Raw genomic sequence first — 19,659 nt, 5'->3', positions numbered from 1 at the left:
TGGTTACAGAAGTAGACTTTGTTTAAAAGCTGTTTATACTCAGTCTGATTATTATAGCAAATAACCTGCAACTCTTAACTACGGAAAAGTGCTTTGAAGCTCCTGCTGCATGCTGTATTTCCTCTCCGTTTCTCTTGTGTCACTTTCTTATGAAGCCTTCTGAATCTGTTCCCAAGGCTGAAACCTAAAAACAGGCTCTAGTCCGCCAAGGCAGCATTTTCCAAATTGTGGTAAATGGGGCTGGGAAGCTGTACACTTTATCCCCAACCAGGAGAGCTATAAAGTGCATTAGCATATCAAAGACCTACAAAATGTACTGAGGTAAAGAAACTCCTAGACCTCTTTTTTTTTAATTTTTGAATTTTATTTTATTTATTGTTTTTATACAGCAGGTTCTTATTAGTTATCCATTTTATACACATCAGTGTATACATGTCAATCCCAATCGCCCAATTCATCACACCACCACCCCCACCCCCCGCCACTTTCCCCCCTTGGTGTCCATACGTTTGTTCTCTACATCTGTGTCTCAATTTCTGCCCTGCAAACCGGTTCATCTGACCTCTTTTTAAGGCTGGTCTTTCACCAATTTCCCAACACCGCAAGGGAAACAATGCTCCTGAAAAGCTCATTATTACCACATCAGCCTTCTAAGGTAATGACTATACAAACACGGACCAAACCTCCCATGGTCTACAAATGATTTAGAAAGCATGACCTTCCATTGATCCACAAGGCTACTTATGAATAAACTATAAAGCCAGGTATTAAGAGTTGCAAATATGAGTGTGTTATTAGAATGTACCGAAAACTTCAGTTTGTATACAATTAATAACTCTGCATGCTGCAACTCACAATGCTGCAAAGCTTCCACCAAATATGCACACTCAAAACCTGGAATTCTGTAATTTTCAAGAGGAACAATCAATCACTGTCAGTGAAACTGGTCATGGTTTTCAATTATCATTATTCTTACTTCTAATTAAGTTGAGCTTCATTATTAACATTTTAGTTGTTTTACTAAACCAGCAGAATGTGTTATATAATTCCATCACTAGAATTTGAGACCTACAGTTTTCTAACTAGTCTAGACTTTAAGATAAGTATATTTTTTGCGATTCAAATAGGAACCATCCATTTCCCTAACTGCTGAAGAAAGTCCCTCTCCCCACCAAAATGCTTATACCTTGACAATTTAGTTATTATTACACTAGGAAGTGGGAATTATTGAGCTAAAGAATGACCCAGCTAAAGGGCCGGGATTAAAAGTGCTGGAGGGTCACTGTTCTAAAGGTCTTTACCCTAGCTACAGGGGCAGGTCTTCTCCCTGGTCACCAGGTCCACACCAACCAAATGTGGCATGAGGACTTGGAATCAGAGCCCTTCGTGGAAGTAATTCAAACTTCTCTGAACTTGAATGTCAATGATCCCTCCAGTCTCTAGTTTCTAGTAGGAAGCTTCCAGGAATCTCTTTAAACAACTGAATCCCATAACAAAGTCTCTTCTCAAAAATCTTCCTGGTCTAGCTTTAAAACCTTGCCAGGTTCTTATGTACAGCTTGCAACAAACAAAATGCTGTCAAGCACAGAAAGGTATAGAAAACAGGAGGGAAGTGTTTGATGACTTTGTGGATTCTTAGAATCTTTTTCCAGCTCTGAAACTGACTTAACGCATCTAAGAAGCCCAGGGAATTCTTAGTCAATTTATCAATTGAGAATCAAAGTCACAATGCTAAAAACTCTAAGTATCAAGATATTTCCTTCTCCAGAAACTGAGATCCAGAACGAAAAGACAGCCAAGATAAATAAGAGCAACAGACTACACTGCTGGGACTGCCACTAACCACCTGACCTTGGGCAAGTCAATTAACTGCTCTGATCATTCATAAAATTCACTGAAGGGGAGGCTAAATCACTGATGGATAAATCCTCTTCTAGCTCTCAAAGTCTTATGTATTACTGTGTATTAGTATAAGTTATTTCCTAGTAATACATTAGATACTCAGAAAATTATTAACTCCAATGGGTCACAAGGTTATCATTTTAAAGCCATACACCTAATATTCACTGATCTTCAAACAACCTATGCTCTGCTCTGCAGAGTCAAATGTCCCATTTAGCAGCTAACTGATCTGTTCCTATCTCCTAAGGATTCTGCTTATGCTAATAACCATTATTATGATTATATTTTAGGTACAATCCACAAATTTTTAAAACCCCATACTTCTCACCTCACACCAGTCAGAATGGCCATCATCAAAAAAAAACCTACAAACAATAAATGCTGAAGAGGGTGTGGAGAAAAGGGAACCCTCTTGCACTCTTGGTGGGAATGTAAACTGATACAGCCACTATGAAGAACAGTATGGAGGTTCATTAAAAAACTAAAAACAGAACTACCATATGACCCAGCAATCCCACTCCTGGGCATATACCCTGAGAAAACCATAATTCAAAAAGAGTCATGTACCACAATGTTCACTGCGGCACTATTTACAATAGCCAGGACATGGAAGCAACCTAAGTGTCCATCGACAGATGAATGGATAAAGAAGATGTGGCACATATATACAATGGAATATTACTCAGCCATAAAGAGAAACGAAATTGAGTTATTTGTAGTGAGGTGGATGGACCTAGAGTCTGTCATACAGAATGAAGTAAGTCAAAAAGAGAAAAACAAATACCGTATGCTAACACATATATATGGAATCTTAAAAAAAAAAAAAAAAAATGGTTCTGATGAACCCAGGGGCAGGACAGGAATAAAGACGCAGATGTAGAGAATGGACTTGAGGACACGAGGAGGGGGAAGGGTAAGCTGGGACAAAGTAAGAGAGTAGCACTGACATATGTACACTACCAAATGTAAAATAGATAGCTAGTGGGAAGCAGGTGCATCGCAAGGGGAGATCAGCTCAGTGCTTTGTGACCACCTACAGGGGTGGGACAGGGAGGGTGGGAGGCAGACGCAAGAGGGAGGGGATATGGGGATATATGTATACATATAGCTGATTCATTTTGTTATACAGCAGAAACTAACACACCATTGTAAAGCAATTATACTCCAATAAAGATGTTAAAAAAAAAAAAACCCATACTTCTAAGAAATATATTTAGGACCATCCTTCAAAGCAGATGGACGATAAACACTTACGATCTCAGGACTCTACTGAGAATCAATCCTCTGTCAGACCAATACATGTTTCTAAGCCTCTGTGTATCATATCTAGGAGTTGTTTTAACACAAATGTGAACCTCAAAATACTTTTAACAGATCCTTTCCTCCATAGATCTTAACTATTTAAGGTCAAGAGAGGTCAAAGAAGTTTTTTCCTTTACCTCTGAAAAAGTGGTATTTATGTATTTATTCATTCTTAAGTCATATTCTACTTCATCTTAATTCAGGATGGATAGCAGCCATTATATAAAGTTCCATACACTTATTCCAAAATCTTTGGAAAAATCATTCCTACATATTCAAACTGGCTACAGCTTGTTTTCCTCCAAGAATCCAATTAAGAATCGGTCTTTTAAAAAATTAGGCATTTGCATAATGAATTTTATAATTTCACTCAATAACGAAAAACACTTGTTTGACTCAAAATTCCTGCAATGACCATTGCTAAGACTGCAGGTGTCGAAGGATCACTGATAGTTGAGAAAATTATGCAAAGTTCTTCAGAAGTTGGTTATGATGCTATGCTTGGAGATTTTGTGAATATGGTGGAAAAAGGAATCTTTGATCCAACTAAGGGTGTAAGAAGTGCATTACTGGATGCTGCTGGAGTGGCCTCTCTGTTAACTACAGCAGAAGTCGTAGTCACAGAAATTCCTAAAGAAGAGAAGGATCCTGGAATGGGCGGGATGGGTGGAATGGGAGGTGGTATGGGAGGTGGCATGTCCTAATTCCTAGAATAGTGCTTTACCATCATTAATGAGCTGTGAGAGGAAGCTCAAGGCAGCGTTCCTCACCAATAACTTTGAGATGTCAGTTGAAGGAGATGACTGAAGAAAAGGCTGGTTGATGTTTAAGAAAATCACTATAACCATCAGTTACTGGTTTCAGTTGACAACATAGAATGGTTTACTGCTGTCATTGTCCATGCCTACAGACAATTTATTTTGTAGTTTTGAATAAAGACATTTGTACATTCCTGGTAAATGAGTATAAGAGCCATGTACCAATGTACTGCTTTCAACTTAAAACACTGAGGCATTTTTACTACTATTCTGTTAAAATCAGGATTTTAGTGATTGCCATCAACAGATGAGAAGTTAAGAAGCAGCCTTTTTGTGGAGAGTAAGAATAATTGTGTACAGAGTAGAGCAATATCCAATTACGTGACAACCTTTGTGTAATAAAAATTGTTTAAAGTTAAAAAAAAAACACTTGTTTGTAAAAGGTGAAGAGCACAAAGTAATAAATATACGTTGGATTTTAGCAGTATGCTATCTGCCTATACATTAAAGAATGGATTATTAAACCAGAATCTATAAACCTTCAAAGATATCTGAATGGGTTTTGAAAGTCTTATTATTAGCCTCCTGAAATTATTCGAAAAACTAAGTGTATATGTATATTTTTTCTGAGGAGGAGAGACAGCACAAAGCTTTGAGATGCTCAAAGAAGTTTATGACCTTTGACTAAGACTCTGCATTACGGGATATATTTTAAGATTTTAATTCTCAGTTAATAGTTCAAAGTTTTTAAGTCAATACTCCAAAATAATAAGATATAGTGGTAAGAATTCCTTACATTCAAGAAGGATTTCTCATGTGACTGCCATGCCAACATTTTTGGCAAAAATTCCACAAAGGACAAGAATGATCTAGACTAGATTTCTCAAAGTAATCTTAAAACTGTCAAACGGTTAAAACTTAAACACACACACACATACATACACACACTCCACCAATGTCATTTCCCTTTTAGAATCTCTAATACTGACATATGATCTTACGTTGCTACATTCTGTTTTATATATGTATATTCAGTCTCTCCAACTACTTATCCCTGTCCTACAGTAGATTATTATATCTAATTTCTCTTGCTCAGAACAGTATAATATACAAGTCTCAAATATATTTATATGAAGAAATTTCCACTTCACTTAGATTAGCATGTCTATTGTTGCACTTACCATGCTGTATGGTAAAAACGGGTAAAAATGTCTAGGGACTTGCTTCAAAATTAAAAAGGGGGAGGGGAGTGGGTGGAGATACAGATGAAACAAGATTGACCACAAGTTGAAAAATGTTAAAGTTAGTGATATGCATATTACTGTATTTTTATGTTTGTAATTTTCCGTAATACAAAGTTTAAAGACACCTGCCTCGCCTATTAGAACAGAGAGCTTCTTAAAGACGGGTCCAGGAGCTTTCCTCTTTGTACATCTGCCCAGTAGAGAGCAGATACTTACTTTGCTGAACATATTTCATTCTTTATGTGAAAGGTAGCAGTACTATCCTTCAATGAAACTTCAACAACTCTTTGATGGTATTTTATTTAAACAATTCTTTTATTAACCAGATAAAACATATTCATTCATTCATTCATTCAGTACTTACTGGTTACCTACTTTTCTCAGATATCCTGTCTTGACAAATGGAGGATATAAAAAGTAATTCATACTCTCTAATAAATTAAGAATCTGACAATACCCTCAAGGATCCATGGAAAAAAGGGCAGGGAGGGAAGACAGGGAGATGAAGAGAAAGAAAAAAAAGTAAAAAGCAACAAATACAGTATTTTAAGAAAGGTCTCTAAGGCATCCACATTTTTAATTAGAAAGAAGGCATACAGTTTCTTTAAGCTAGACAGGTCTAAAAGTTCCCCTCCCCACTCTCTTCTACAGATGAGGAAACTAAAGCTCAGAGAGGGGAAGTGACTTGCCTCAAGTTACACATCAAGTTGCTAACAAAACTAAAATTAAAATTCAGATCTGCTCATTCACAGTGCAATGTGAATTTTCTACATAAAAAATTTTCTCCTACACCATAATATTCACTACCTAAAGAGAATGACTATTTTATTATTAATATACACTTCAATTCTGTATTCTACCATATTAAAAAAAAAGCAATACGCTAAGTAAAGGGAGGAGGCTGGGAAGAAAATGCAAACAAACTGCTAAGACAGATATACATGAATACTATATGCACATACCACACTTCCTTAATTCTGAGACACATTTGACTTTAAGACATAGTATCCATTTTGTAAACATTTAAAAAAAAATACAGACACTGTAAAATCTTCATTTCAAAAAATATTAAAATGTGAAAACACACACCTCTAAAGCAATAAAATATAACGCACCCTATAAGACACAAAAATCACTATCATTTAAGACCCCGTGTCACAGGCACAAACACACAGAGCAAGAGTCCCATCTTCTAAAGTAACGAATAGTTACTAAATACCTAAGGCTATGTGGCATTTTTTTCAGTTGTATGTATTAATAAACAAGTCCTTCTTGCCATACATCTCATATGCATGAGCTCTGGAGTCAGAGAAAGCAAATTTGAATCTCCAGCTCTGCCACTTAGCTCTCTGGCCTTTGGAAAGTTACTAATTTCTCTGAATCTCATTCTCTTCATAAAATAAGATATCCACCTTAGAGAACTGCCTGAGAATTAAATGTAATAATTTATTTAAGGAACACAGTACAGTGCCTAGATGAAATATTAAGTTTCCTTCCACAATTCCTATGGACCAAATGAAATTAAAACTAAAAACTACGTCCCATTCTTGACTTATAAGATTGGAATAAATCTGTACTAGCCCTAGGGCAAATACTACTAATTTGCTTTGGAATAATTATTTGATAAGAAAAGCTTATTTTCTTGAAATTTATCTATTTTCTTCTTCAAATTGGGAACTGAAAACAATGACGAATTTTAAGTGTTTAAGTTAAATTTGTTATATGTAAACTCAGCACTTTCATGTTGCCTTACTGAACTGAGACTCTAAGCCCAATACAAACCCACTGAAGAGAGGAACTATAAACCTACGTGTGGGAGGAGAGAAGGGTATAACGCCAAAAAGACACAGTTAAAATGACTCAATGTACGACTGGTTTGGTTTTTTTAACCTTAAATTCATTTATTAAACAATGTTCAGAAAAGCCAAGACCATATCTCCATGATTCACGGTGCTTTAGTAACCTGATCCCTCAGATTAAGCAAATGTAGTTTCAGGTTGTTTCCAACAATAACAAGTCATTGCCAAGATGGGATTGTGCCTAGCAAAGTGGCTCATATGCAGTAGACACTGAAATAAGACCATCTTCTCTCCCACCCCAAACATAGTACAGACTAGACCACCCACATATTCCCTCTCTATTAGTTCATTTTAGTTGAATGATTTTTCCCCACTAATGATAAAAATAACAATGCTTTTTTTTAAACTTGGAAAAATACAAAAAGTACCAGCATTTTTAAACTACCCATGATTTTACCAGCCAATAACTAAAATATTACAAAGGGACATACCAACATCTTTCCTATGAATTTGACCATAATTGTGATCATATCAAACTTTAAATCTGTATAGAGCACTTGCCACTAAACACAATTAACTACCAGCCTGTATGTTAGTATCTTCATTTTGGCTTTCTTGAGACCAAATTCACACTATGTTTTTCGTTACTTAACTCAATGGTTTCTTCTCAATCTCTGTTCTTCTGAGTCTCTCAGCTACATATTTTGCTGCTGATCACTTCCTCTTTCTTAAAACTCTATACTAAGTTTCCCTAAACAGTATATTCCTCAGTGTCTACAAAAGTCTCTCCAATTAATCTTTTTCTATTTCTTCACTGGTTCTCTTCTGTTAACTCCTGACAATCTCTAAAACATGGCTCAGGCCTGACCTTGAATTTGCTTGTCAACCTTGAATCCCCAGCACTTAATAACACAATGCCTGGCATGAAGCAGATGATCAATTCACGTTTACTTACTGACTTTGCCAACCCTGACCTGCCACTTACTAGTTGTGTTACCTTGGTTAAATTAAATCTCTCTGAACCTCAGTTCTCTCACCTATAAAGTAGGGATAATCAAAGGAAGATGATGCTTGGAAAGCTCAAAACAGTTTCTGGCACAAAGTAGCACCCAATAAATTTTGCTATTATTATCAACATAATCTAGTACAGGAATCAAAAATATTTACTATTATATACAGTTGAACACCAAATCTACCTCTCAACAACCCAATTTACTTTCACCATATTCCTCTTATCATAACTATCAAAAAACATTTTTGTACTCTTCACTACTTATCTCCAATCCATCATCAACTATTCTAATTTTTCTCTCCTAGCCACCATACAAAACCATCATTTATCAACTAAGCTATAACAACAAACTTAGTTGATTTCTACACCTTTACATCTTCATTCATGGGCTTCCCTGGTGGTGCAGTGGTTAAGAATCCACCTGCCAATGCAGGGGACACGGGTTCAAAACCTGGTCCGGGAAGATCCCACATGCTGTGGAGCAACTACGCCCGTATGCCACAACTACTGAGCCTGCGCTCTAGAGCCCGCATGCCACAACTGCTGAAGCCTGCACACCTACAGCCGGTGCTCCACAACAAGAGAAGTCACCGCAATGAGAAGCCCAAGCATCACAAAGAAGAGTAACCCCAGCACACCGCAACTAGAGAAAGTCTGCGCACAGCAACGAAGACCCAACTCAGCCAAAAATAAATAAATAAAATAAATAAATTTATTAAAAAAAAATCTTCATTCAAATCTTCAATCCTCCTTAAAAACCATTTTTAATTTGTCACTCTTGTCCACAGTTGCTTATAACATGTCCATACTACTGGAATGCCATCCTCTTATCGTGCAATAACCCATGTCCCAACTCCTAGTTCAAAAGATGGCTCAACACTCACCTCTTCCAGGAAACTTTCCCTGATTAACTCCACACCACTCAGATTACTTCTCTGCTCCAAGTCGCCTCAGCACCTCAGCACTTAGGTACTCTGTTATACTAAGAGTAAAATGTGATCAGTGAATAGCATTACCAAGAAATTACTTCCACAAAACTATTTCTACATCCTAAAGAATGGTCCATTACCCATAATGCTTTGTTGATTTGGTTAATAAGGAAACATCCTATATGACAAATGCCCTCTTTGGGTTTTGTCCTTAACACTGTACTATTTCATGTTGGTAAAGAAGCACTTAACTCTTCACAATCCTTTTGTCCTATCCTCAGGCAGAAATTATACCTCAGTTGTATCACCTCCTTCTGTTTAAATCCAATGGAAATGTAGTAATGGACCATTTTCTTTTCTACTATCTTTTCTCTGCCCCCAACCTCTGCCCATACCCCACAAATAAAACTTCCAAAGCTTTAAACAGAAAGGTAGTAGCAGTGACACCATGTTTTTCTTTCCCTAAGTGAAAAGAACTTTGAACCTATTTAGCTATAAAACTCTTCCCAAGGCTGAAAAATTTCCCAACAAGCATGATGCATAATCAAATTCTACATCAAAATGCTTGATTCTTATAGAGTAACAGAATTGTACTTATGTTCACTCTTACTTGTGTGACTGTAAGAGATCCTGCATCATTTTTATGCTATATTACACATGACTGTTGAGAAACTCCCCTGTATTGCAGTTTTCGGAAAGTATCCTCTGATGTTGTCTTTAAACAAACACATTCTACTTTTTTTTGATATAAGAATTAAGCGATTCCTCACTGCCATCCAATCAAAAGCAAACAATATTTGTGCCATGGCTTGTGAGAAGATTAGTTCGTGCGCTGCTGAGGCAAAACAATGAGATGAACTGTCACACGGGTGGGAGAAGGGTTGGGGAGGAAGGAGGAGGGTCGGGGAGGGAGGACAATCAACCTCAGCAGTGAGAGTTAACAAGTCTGAGAGTTTGGCCATCGATGAGTAGTGAATGAACCTATGGACGTGGCTGACTGACTCCTACCTGACAAAACCGACAGTTATTCTTGCTGACTTACTCATAAAAGATCCACACCCTTCAGTTACCATACATAAACCTACCTCGTTTGCTCCTTGTATACTTTCTCCTAACTGGCCACCTAATGCCTTCTAGTCAAACAGCCTCCATCTACACCTCACCTAAAACCTTTGCCTCTCGGTCACCTTCCGGCTTTAGTAAGTGCCTCTTACTCCAGATTCACGTGTCCCAAGCCTGTCCTCCCTTCACTCCCAGCTGATTTCCCCCCAGTCTCAATCAATGCCTACTTCCAAGAGGCCAACCACACGCCCCGGCTCCACACCTTCTCCCCGGGCACCCTTTTCTGAGCATCACCCTATTCCCATCACTTTCTTCGTCCCCAGACCCAGAATCCTTCCATCACAGGCCTCCTTTCACTGCCACCCTCAGGCGCACAAACCTGCTCCTCCGTTAACTACCCCGCCCCACCTTCGCCACCTCTACTCGGTCTCTCCGCCCCAGGCGGCGCCCCCAGGCTCCGCGTCTGCAAACCAGGCCCCTCCCTATGGCACCGCTCTCAGTCCCGGCTCTCCAGAGGGCGGTGGCCCCGCCAAGCCTCGCATAGACCATCCGGGCAGAAGCGGGTGCCCCCCGCTCTACGCAGCGGTGGGCGGGGGCGGGGCAGCGGGTGTAGCCCCCGCCTCGGCCAGGCCTGCCTCCCCGGCTCCCAGAGCCGCGGCCCCGGCCAGGCGAGGAGGGACCCACAGCCCGCCTCTCCCGCCCGGCGTCCCCGCCTCTCACCTAGACGCAGAGGCTCGGGCCTCGCTTTCCTCCCGGCAGTCCAGCGAGGGCTCTGTCGGCGTCGCCGTCGCGCTCCCTTCACTCGCTCTTCCACCGCCCGCGACCGGCCGCTGAAGAGCGGACGGGTGGTGGCACGCCCATTGGCTGCGGCCCGCGCTCGCGTCAGCCGACCCCGACCCGGACCTCGGAATGTGACTGGCTGACGCGGCGCCTCTTTTCCACGTCTTGTCCTGATTGGCTCTCTCGCGCCCCCTTACTAGGAGGACCGCTCACCCTCCTCCTGGCTTCGGCCTCCCACCCCCTCAACCCCGTTTCTATCCGGGCGGGAGGAGGACGGGAGCGGGCGCGGGTGGGACGCGAACGGCCAATGGGAGGGCGGAGAGAGGGCCGGGAGGTGGGCTCTGCGCCCGGCCAGCTCGCGGGGAAAGTTCATCCAATGGGCGCGCACCCCACATCCCGAGCTCACGAGCGCCCCCGCCGGCAGCTCGTGTTCCAGCGGGTCGCGTCCAGGGCCACGCCCGGGCTGCCCGTCGTTTAGGAGCGACGCCCACTGGAAAGGTGGGGAGGATGCGGCGAGGCAGCCGCGGGTGACCGCTGGCAGCCATTGTGGTGTGCTCCCCCACTGTCTTCGTGAGACCCGACGCGCCTCTTGGCGGGGCTGGTTTGGGTCGGTGAGAGCGGAGCAGTGGCTCTGTGGTCCCCTGGCGCCTCCGCGGGGTGCCCTATAGAGAGGGAGCCGAGCGTGCGTCTCGTCCAGCCCCGCGGGACTGTGGGTCAAATATTTCCACTTAACACTGCTTCCAGAGTAATTTCATACAAAATTTATCCATGGTGAGAGAAATTAGAATAATGGTTATCTCGCGGGGGGAGGAGGGGAAATGGAAAGGGCACAAGGGAACCTCACGGAAGCTCGGAGCGTTCTGTCTCTTGATCTGGGTGGTAGTTACCGAGGTGGTGTCTGCCTAGGTACAACTTCACCGAGTCGTACACTTAAGATTAGTTCACTCAACGCACTTTATGTATAATATCTCAATTTTTTAAATGATAAAAGGATTGTGAGAAAAACTCTAATATTACCATAACCTTATGCTCCAGGGGCACCCACGGTATAAACAATCCCACTAGGATTTAGCTAGCTATCATTCAAAAACTAGAAACCAGAGGAAGAAAAAAAGGACTGTGAGAATTTAAAGTGAGTGAAAGCTCCTGACACGGTGAATAACATTCACAGGTTGGTGCTTTAAGGATGAGCTAAGATGGTTCAGAATGATTTTTCTCTGAGGATTTAGAGCTTGTTTCAGTGCCTGACACTGTTACTAGAACTAAAGCACCCGTGGTGCTGCACCCAATTGGAAACTACAAAAGTTTACGGAGCTGCCTACTTTACTTTCTTTTGAAGACCGTGGCTTCTGCCTTGGAGGAGCTCTTAGTCCAGTACCAAGTGCAGTCACCCTCTGTATCTGTGGGGAATTGCTTCCAGGACACACTCTCCCCACCCCACCCCACCCCCACAAATACCAAAATCCACAGATATTCATGTTCCTTATGTAAGATGGTGAAGAATCTTTGTTTCTGAACTTGGCATATAAAGTTAGGTAAGATAGTATTTTCCACAGAGCACAGGATATAATAAGGACACAGACATAAACAGATAATTCCACTATAATGCAGGATGAGGGAATACATATAAACAGGATCTTACCCAGCCTAGGGAATTTAGGGGCATCTTCTTAGAAGATGCAAAATTAAGTTAACCACTGCTAACATAACCACTGTGCACATCCTCCCACATTCTTTAAATCATCTCTAGGTAACTTATAATACCTAATACAATGTAAATGCTATGTAAGTAGTTGTAAATACAATGTAAATGCTGGGTAAATAGTTGCTGACAAATAGCAAATTCAACCTTTTGCTTTTTGGAACTTTTCTAGAATTTTTTTCCTGAATATTTTCAATCCACAGTTATTTGAATTCACAGATGTGGAACCTACGGTTACTGAGGCAACCGGTACAGTCATTCCTGGCGGAGGGCACAGAACACAAAACTAATACAGCTGCCTACCCTCAGGGATAAGTCATTTCCCTAGGCTAGGCAAGATGTGTGTGTGTCTAAAACCCAGTCCATTAGCAAAATTCTGAAATATCCAGGGTCAGATGAAACACTTCTTAGCTATAGGTCAGTAATATTCTTCCCAAAATAGCCATAAGAACTATGGGCCAAATGCTAGCCTGTGGAAGGGCATCAGCAACAAAACAAGTTAAAGATTACAGGATTCGTGTTTATTAATTCAGTCATTAAGTTGTTCATTTCAGATAAATACCTTTGTTTAAAGTACTTGTCCCTGAACTAGGCACATAAAGTTAGGTAAGACAGTATTTCCCACAGAGCATAGGGTGTAACAGGGAGACAGACCTAAACAGATAATTCCAGTATAATGCAGGATGAGAGAATGTATATAAAAAGGATCTAACCCAGCCTAGGGAATTTAGGGGCATCTTAGAAGACACAGAGCTAAGTTAACCACTGCTAAGTTTTATCACCATACCATAAGCAATTAGGCACTATTTCTGGAGAGTACTTTCATTACAAATTTTTAAATTTTTGTGCAAAGCTTGATTTTTAAAAAATAGTTATATGTAAATATAACAATATAATAGCTATATATAAATATATAAATTAATACTTAGTAATGAGAAAAACATGTGAAGAAATTAAGTAATTGCTTAATGAATACATTATGACTTTCAAAAATAACTTTAGGGTTGCAGGCTTAAAGGCATTCATTTGATTCAAGTCGATGTGTATGTAACATGTCCCTCCAGCAGAGACCCCCCACAGATGGGCAGCATGCATTCTGGAAGAGGACTTAAAATTAAAACAACGGTTTACTATCCAAGATGGTACAGTCTTATGGACATGTTGTGTGGCTCATGTCCCTTGTAGTGCACCACCATTTTTAAGTGAATTCCAAGTCATATATCTATAAAAAGTGACTAATAGTCTTCACAAAAGGTAATGAAGGATTTTGCCCAGAGTCTAACACTTAAAATATAGTAATACCAAAAAAAAGTAATAATTCATTCAAATGCTTTTCCCATCTCTTTTCAACAAGAGCCCCCAAAATTGGGCTGCCATATATTGGAATCTACTACATTGTAATTTTATTCACATATGGAACACCTGTATATACTTTTGATTCTTGCTACAGAAACATAGTTCTGTAAATGAAGGTAAATTATACCAAGCCAAAAATGTATTACTATAGTTTACAGCCTAAGGATACCATATATTACTGAGAAAATAAATAGGAATAGACACCAAAAACACATATGTTACTCATAAACTAGTTATAGCTATTTATGCATTCCCACAGACTTCCATAACTTCTTTAAAAACAGAAGTCAAGTAAGGTCAAGCATTAATTTTTTTATGCAAACAGTACCTCTTCCTGCTCTGAGGAAATACTTTTCTCATGGCATGTATCATTTTCTAACTCATATAATATATTGTTCTGTCAGTGTCTCATTAAACATAGTTCTGTTGAGGTTCTTCACTCCATGTTTACAACAACCCTATGCAAATGTTCATCTATTCATCTGAATTTTGTAGAAGAGAAAATTGAGGTTCAATGAGACAAGTAATTTGCCCAAAGTCACACAGCTGTTAGGTGGCCAAAGTGGGATTGAAATCTAGGTCTATTTGATGGCAAATTCCATAATCTTTTTACTATGCCACATTTGCCTCCTCCAAAACAAGATCTGGTCATTTTGCCTTCTCATACATCTTTGTGTTCCCCACAATGAGTAACACAGAATCTTACGTATGTCTCTCATGGAACTCATGGTGTTAATAATTATTTTCACCATGCTTTATCTTTACAGATTTCATGACAAAGGAGAGTGTGAACTATTTAAAAGAAACTACTTCTTTTGACAAAACTAAAGGGAACACAACTTTGTAGTTGCAATGAAGAACCCATTACAGCTATCTAGAATCCATCAGAGTTGCTCACTTTCATAGCATAGACTGAGCACAGCATAGAAAGAGTTTCAGGCAGCTTTTCTCAAGAGAGCCAAATTTCTAGTGAGCACAGTTACTCTCTGCAGTTCATTTGGTGATCTCTACCTTGCCCTGTATTCAATTATGACGTCCAGAATTGGTCTGCTTTAAACATATTTTTAAAGCTTGTTATTAAAAAGCAAACAAAAAAATTCTACCAGGTTTCTAACATTTCTGCTAATACATCAATTGTCAGTCTGAATGAGTACACACAGGTTTCTGTGGCTTCATTTCCTCATCTCTAAAAGGAGGGTGAAATTTAATGCCCAGTATCTGTTCTGAGTGTTTTAGAGATCTGTGAAATAAGTTTCGTTTTCATGTGGAGGCGAATCATCTGACCCTCAGTTATTCAACAGCTTTAATCTAGGTGGAACAAAAATGGAGCTGCTATGTTCTTGGCTCTTCTAAAATATTCCTTGTGTCCTGACCACTGACTTTCTGGTTCTTGAAGAGTGGCAGAATATGCCACCCCAAAATATGCCACTTTAGCATAAGGATTATTTTGAGCTAAAGTCACTTAAGAAACAGCAGATGCAAGAAGAGCCTTCTAAGCTCCCCTTTTCTTCCTGAAAACAGGAGATAAAAGCTCCCATGTGAAGGATGCTCTTCTTATACCAGAAGAAAAGAAACATTCTTCAGTGGCAAATCAAAGCCGAGTATCCTGTATACATAGACTTTGTTAAAATAATTCATATCTTCCTTTAGCCTCCCCATATAATTTACTTTTTCACAATTGCCTTTATTTGTTCAACCTAGTATAAAAGCCTGTAGATTTTGCCATTTCTTTGAGTCTTCATTTAACATAAATGTGTATACAATTCTACTGTTAATCTGTTTTATGCCAATTTAATTCTCAGGCCCAGCCAAAAAACCTTAAGAAGATAGAGGTAAAATTTTGCCTCCCCTACGGTTTCTGGTTGTGAGGTTGGGATTTCAATGGTTGGGACACTGAGAGATCCTGGGACAGCTGACAAAAAGCCAGCAGAAGGTAAGAATTCTTACACATCAATCCCTTAGATCTCTGCCTGCATGGCCCAACCAAAGCAAGAATAATGAAAGTCTCTCCTCATCTTTTTCCCTTTCTAAATGTAGCTTGGCAGGAGAAAAAGTTTGTAAAAATTAGTTCTTTGAGTTGTGACCTTTGTATTTGGTTCTGGGTACCCATTTGTTATAATCCACAGCCTCCTAGTCTTTGTTTCTTTGTCTCTGTCTTTAGTGGTGTTTGTCATAAGGAGGAAAATCATAAAATAAGCTGCTCCATTCATCTTGTTTCACATCTTCACAGCTTGGCTTTGTGACCAGGTAAAATATTCTCTCTGGTCTCCAGCAGCTGGACTATACAGTACAAGTATTGGCTTGAGTCAGGTAACCAGCCAAACAGGCTGGAAATCAAGACACAAAATGACAAGCAGCATTCTCTTTGTCCAACCTTGCCACCTCTCAGAGAAGTGTGTCCTAAGCGAGATTCCAGTTTGTCTTGCGAGATTCCAGTCCCTAAGGAGCCTTTGTTGTCTTACCTTTGTTGTCTTCATAGTGCCAGGGAGCCCTTATCCTAATGTCACCCACCCGATGCCACAAATTAGCTGGTCTATAGCTGGAGACATTTCAAGTTCCTGTAGGAAACAAGAGACACCAGTTTCACAAACACTATTCTTACTGCCTGTGACAGTAAAGCTCTTTGCATTCTTAGGCTTACTCTGGGAGTGAACTTTCTGGATCTTGGGAGGGCTGCATCTTTTGTACTCTCTTTGGGGATGCCTCTCATGTCTGTGGCTAAGCCATAAAAGGCTTATTGGTTTTGAGTCATAATTAAAATAGGTATGCTCTTGAATATTTGGACTTTTAGATCTAAAAGGAGTTTTTAGAGAGCTCTCACCCTATACAATTATCCTATTGTTACCTATGGGAAGGTCAAATTGAAAGGAAAAAATAAATAAGACAAAGATAACTCTTGTATAAGTTAGTAAATTTTGTGTTTCTATATTTATACCTAACTCACGGCTAAGGTTTAAAATGAAAACTGTAAAATCTCTTTTGTATATGTCTCTATATGTCTATGTATATATGTAATATTTTTCTACCTCTGGATGATATTGCCAAAATTACTCTGTGAAGGAGTTCTATTTAATTGGTTTAAAAAAATAAATGCTTATATAAAGTATTCCTAAAACTCTCAGAAATATAGAAGCTAACCCAAATGTTTCTTAGGTTCACAGGATCTGGGATAAAAGCTTGTTTAAGTCATGTCTTCAGAGTTGTCAACATTAAATGTAATGAAGACATAGCACTTATTCTATTTGGGTTTACTAGTCAAATGAATTTATGTTATCTCTACTAGATGTTTAAGATTGTAAAATTTTAAACTCAATTTAAAATCAGGATGTATAGTAAAAATAAATTGCTTGATGTATGTCAAACACAGCAGTACATTAAAAAAGTTAGAGAAAGTCATGTTTTAACTTCTAGGTTCTTTGCTTCTGTGATTTTGTGTGTGTGTGATGTTTATTTATTTATTTATTTGGCTGTGCCGGGTCTTAGTTGTGGCACGAGGGATCTTCGTTGCGGCACGTGGGATCTTCGTAGCAGCATGAGGGCTCTTTTAGTTGCAGCATGTGGGATCTAGTTCCCTGACCAGAGATCGAACCCGGCCCCCCTGCATTGGGAGTGTGGAGTCTTAACCACTGAACCACCAGGGAAGTCCCGCTTCTGTGGTTTTTTTTTTTTTAATATTTTATTTTATTTTATTTATTTTTGGCTGTGTTGGGTCTTCGTTGCTGCACACAGGCTTTCTCTAGTTGCGGCGAGTGGGGGCTACTCTTTGTTGCAGAGCACAGGCTCTAGGCCCGCAGGCTTCAGTAGTTGTAGCACGCAGGCTCAATAGTTGTGGCACATGGCCTTAGTTGCTCCGTGGCATGTGGGATCTTCCTGTACCAGGGCTCGAACCCGTGTCCCCTGCACTGGCAGGCGGATTCTTAACCACTGCACCACCAGGAAAGTCTCCCAGACACTCCCCTAGTTTTGAACATAATGTGCTTAAACATTTTTTGTTGATTAGGTCGTATTTGCCATATGGTAAAACATTCATAAGCTACGAAGGGATATACAGTGAAAAGAAAATTGTCTTCCCATATCTGTTCTCCAACCACTCAGTACCCCTCCCTGTCAACCAAGATTAGCAATTTCTTGTATACTCTTCCATAAATAGTCTATGTATATGCAAGCATACCATAAGCAGATAATACAGACTACATACAGTCTTTTTTCATTCAAAACTGTTTAAGATTATTCTCTATCAGCCCACATAGTGCTACCAAGTTATTTTTTCCTTATTCTTTTTAATGAACGCATGCAACTCTTTGTATGACTGTACTGTAATTTATTAAGCCCTCCTCTATTAGCGAACATTTAGGATGTCTCCAATCTTTGGCCATTATATAATATACTGCAGTGAATATCTTTGTACATATGGAACACGTGTAAATACATTATAGAATTAGTTCCTAGAATTGGAATTCCTGAGTTAAAAGATTTTTTTCAGTGTTAAAACTTAAAAATATTGGGACTTCCCTGGTGGTGCAGTGGTCAAGACTCCAAGCTCGCAGTGCAGGGGACCCAGGTTTGATCCCTGGTCAGGGAACTAGATCCCACACGCATGCCGTAACTAAGAGTTCACATGCCACAACTAAGGAACAGGCGAGCCATGACTAAGGAGCCCGCCTGCTGCAACCAAGACCTGGTGCAACCAAAAAAAACAAAACAAAAGCAAAACAAACAAACAAAAAATAACCTTAAAAATATTTAACACCATTACACAGTTCAAAATTCATAAGATTCAAAGGGTATATGTGAAAAGTTTAACTTTCATTTCTGTCCTCAGCCTTTTAGTTCTATTCCCTGAGTCAACCAGTGTTATCAGTTTCATATCTATTCTTTTTTTTTTTAACATCTTTATTGGAGTATAATTGCTTTACAGTGGTGTGTTAGTTTCTGCTTTATAAAAAAGTGAATCAGCTATACACATACATATATCCCCATATCTCCTCCCTCTTGCATCTCCCTCCCACCCTCGCTATCCCATCCCTCTAGGTTGTCACAAAGCACCGAGCTGATCTCCCTGTGCTATGCGGCTGCTTCCCACTAGCTATCTATTTTACATTTGGTAGTATTTCTGTGATTTTTAAAAAATATTTGCCTGATTTATCTACAAGAAAAATAATTTAAGATTATCCTGGCTTTGTTTCATTAACAACATTAACATAACAAAGTGTTACATCTACTTAAAAATAGTTTCCAAAATCTTTTTTGAAACTTGAGGCCTTAAAGTTATGTTAAATTATGGCTATTCATTGAATATCTAGATCATTTCTAAGTGAGATAATACACTAAAACATTAATTGCTAAACATAAGTTTATCTACTTTTGGCTTCTTAATTTTTACAAAGAGAAAAAAGATATTTGGTGGTCTGTTAACTACACATATTTTTGCCACATTAAAAAATTGTACATATGTCTCTAAAAATTATAAATTTTTATAATAATGTACAGGTATATCTCATTTTATTACACTTCACAGATATTGCATTGTGTGTGGGAGGGGTGTTTTTTTATTTTTGACCACCGCACAGCATGCAGGATCCTAGTTCCCTGACCAGGGATTGAACCCCTGCCCCGTGCAGTGGAAGCACAGAGTCTTAACCCCTGGACCACCAGGGAAGTCCCAATATTGTGTTTTTTACAAACTGAAAGTTTGTGGCAACCCCACATTGAACAAGTCTATCAGCACCACTTTTCTTTTCCTTTTTTTTTTCTTTTTTGACATTCCCAGCTATAGCAAATTTTAATCAATATATCAGTCTTTTTCATAATAC

General features: G+C 39.4%; 1 protein-coding gene across 3 annotated transcripts in view; it reads right to left on the bottom strand.

Moving 5' to 3' along the window:
- The window catches only part of FAR1 (fatty acyl-CoA reductase 1), a 73,980-nt gene extending 63,009 nt beyond the window's left edge, over positions 1–10,971 (bottom strand). For 2 of the 3 annotated variants that reach the window (XM_059931179.1, XM_059931180.1), the window contains exons 1-2: positions 10,729–10,818; positions 8,902–8,999 (exon numbers count right to left, since the gene is read on the bottom strand). The gene's annotated coding sequence lies outside the window, so the exon portion shown is untranslated. Of the gene's footprint in view, positions 1–8,901; positions 9,000–10,728 lie in introns of all 3 variants that reach the window. The other variant, XM_059931181.1, reaches the window with a different exon arrangement.
- Positions 10,972–19,659: the final 8,688 nt, after the last annotated feature.

This window comes from Balaenoptera ricei, chromosome 8, assembly GCF_028023285.1.
Source record: "Balaenoptera ricei isolate mBalRic1 chromosome 8, mBalRic1.hap2, whole genome shotgun sequence".
Taxonomy (NCBI): domain Eukaryota; kingdom Metazoa; phylum Chordata; class Mammalia; order Artiodactyla; family Balaenopteridae; genus Balaenoptera; species Balaenoptera ricei.
The sequence above is the reverse complement of the archived record's forward strand: the minus strand, read 5'-3'. Positions and strand labels throughout refer to the sequence as shown.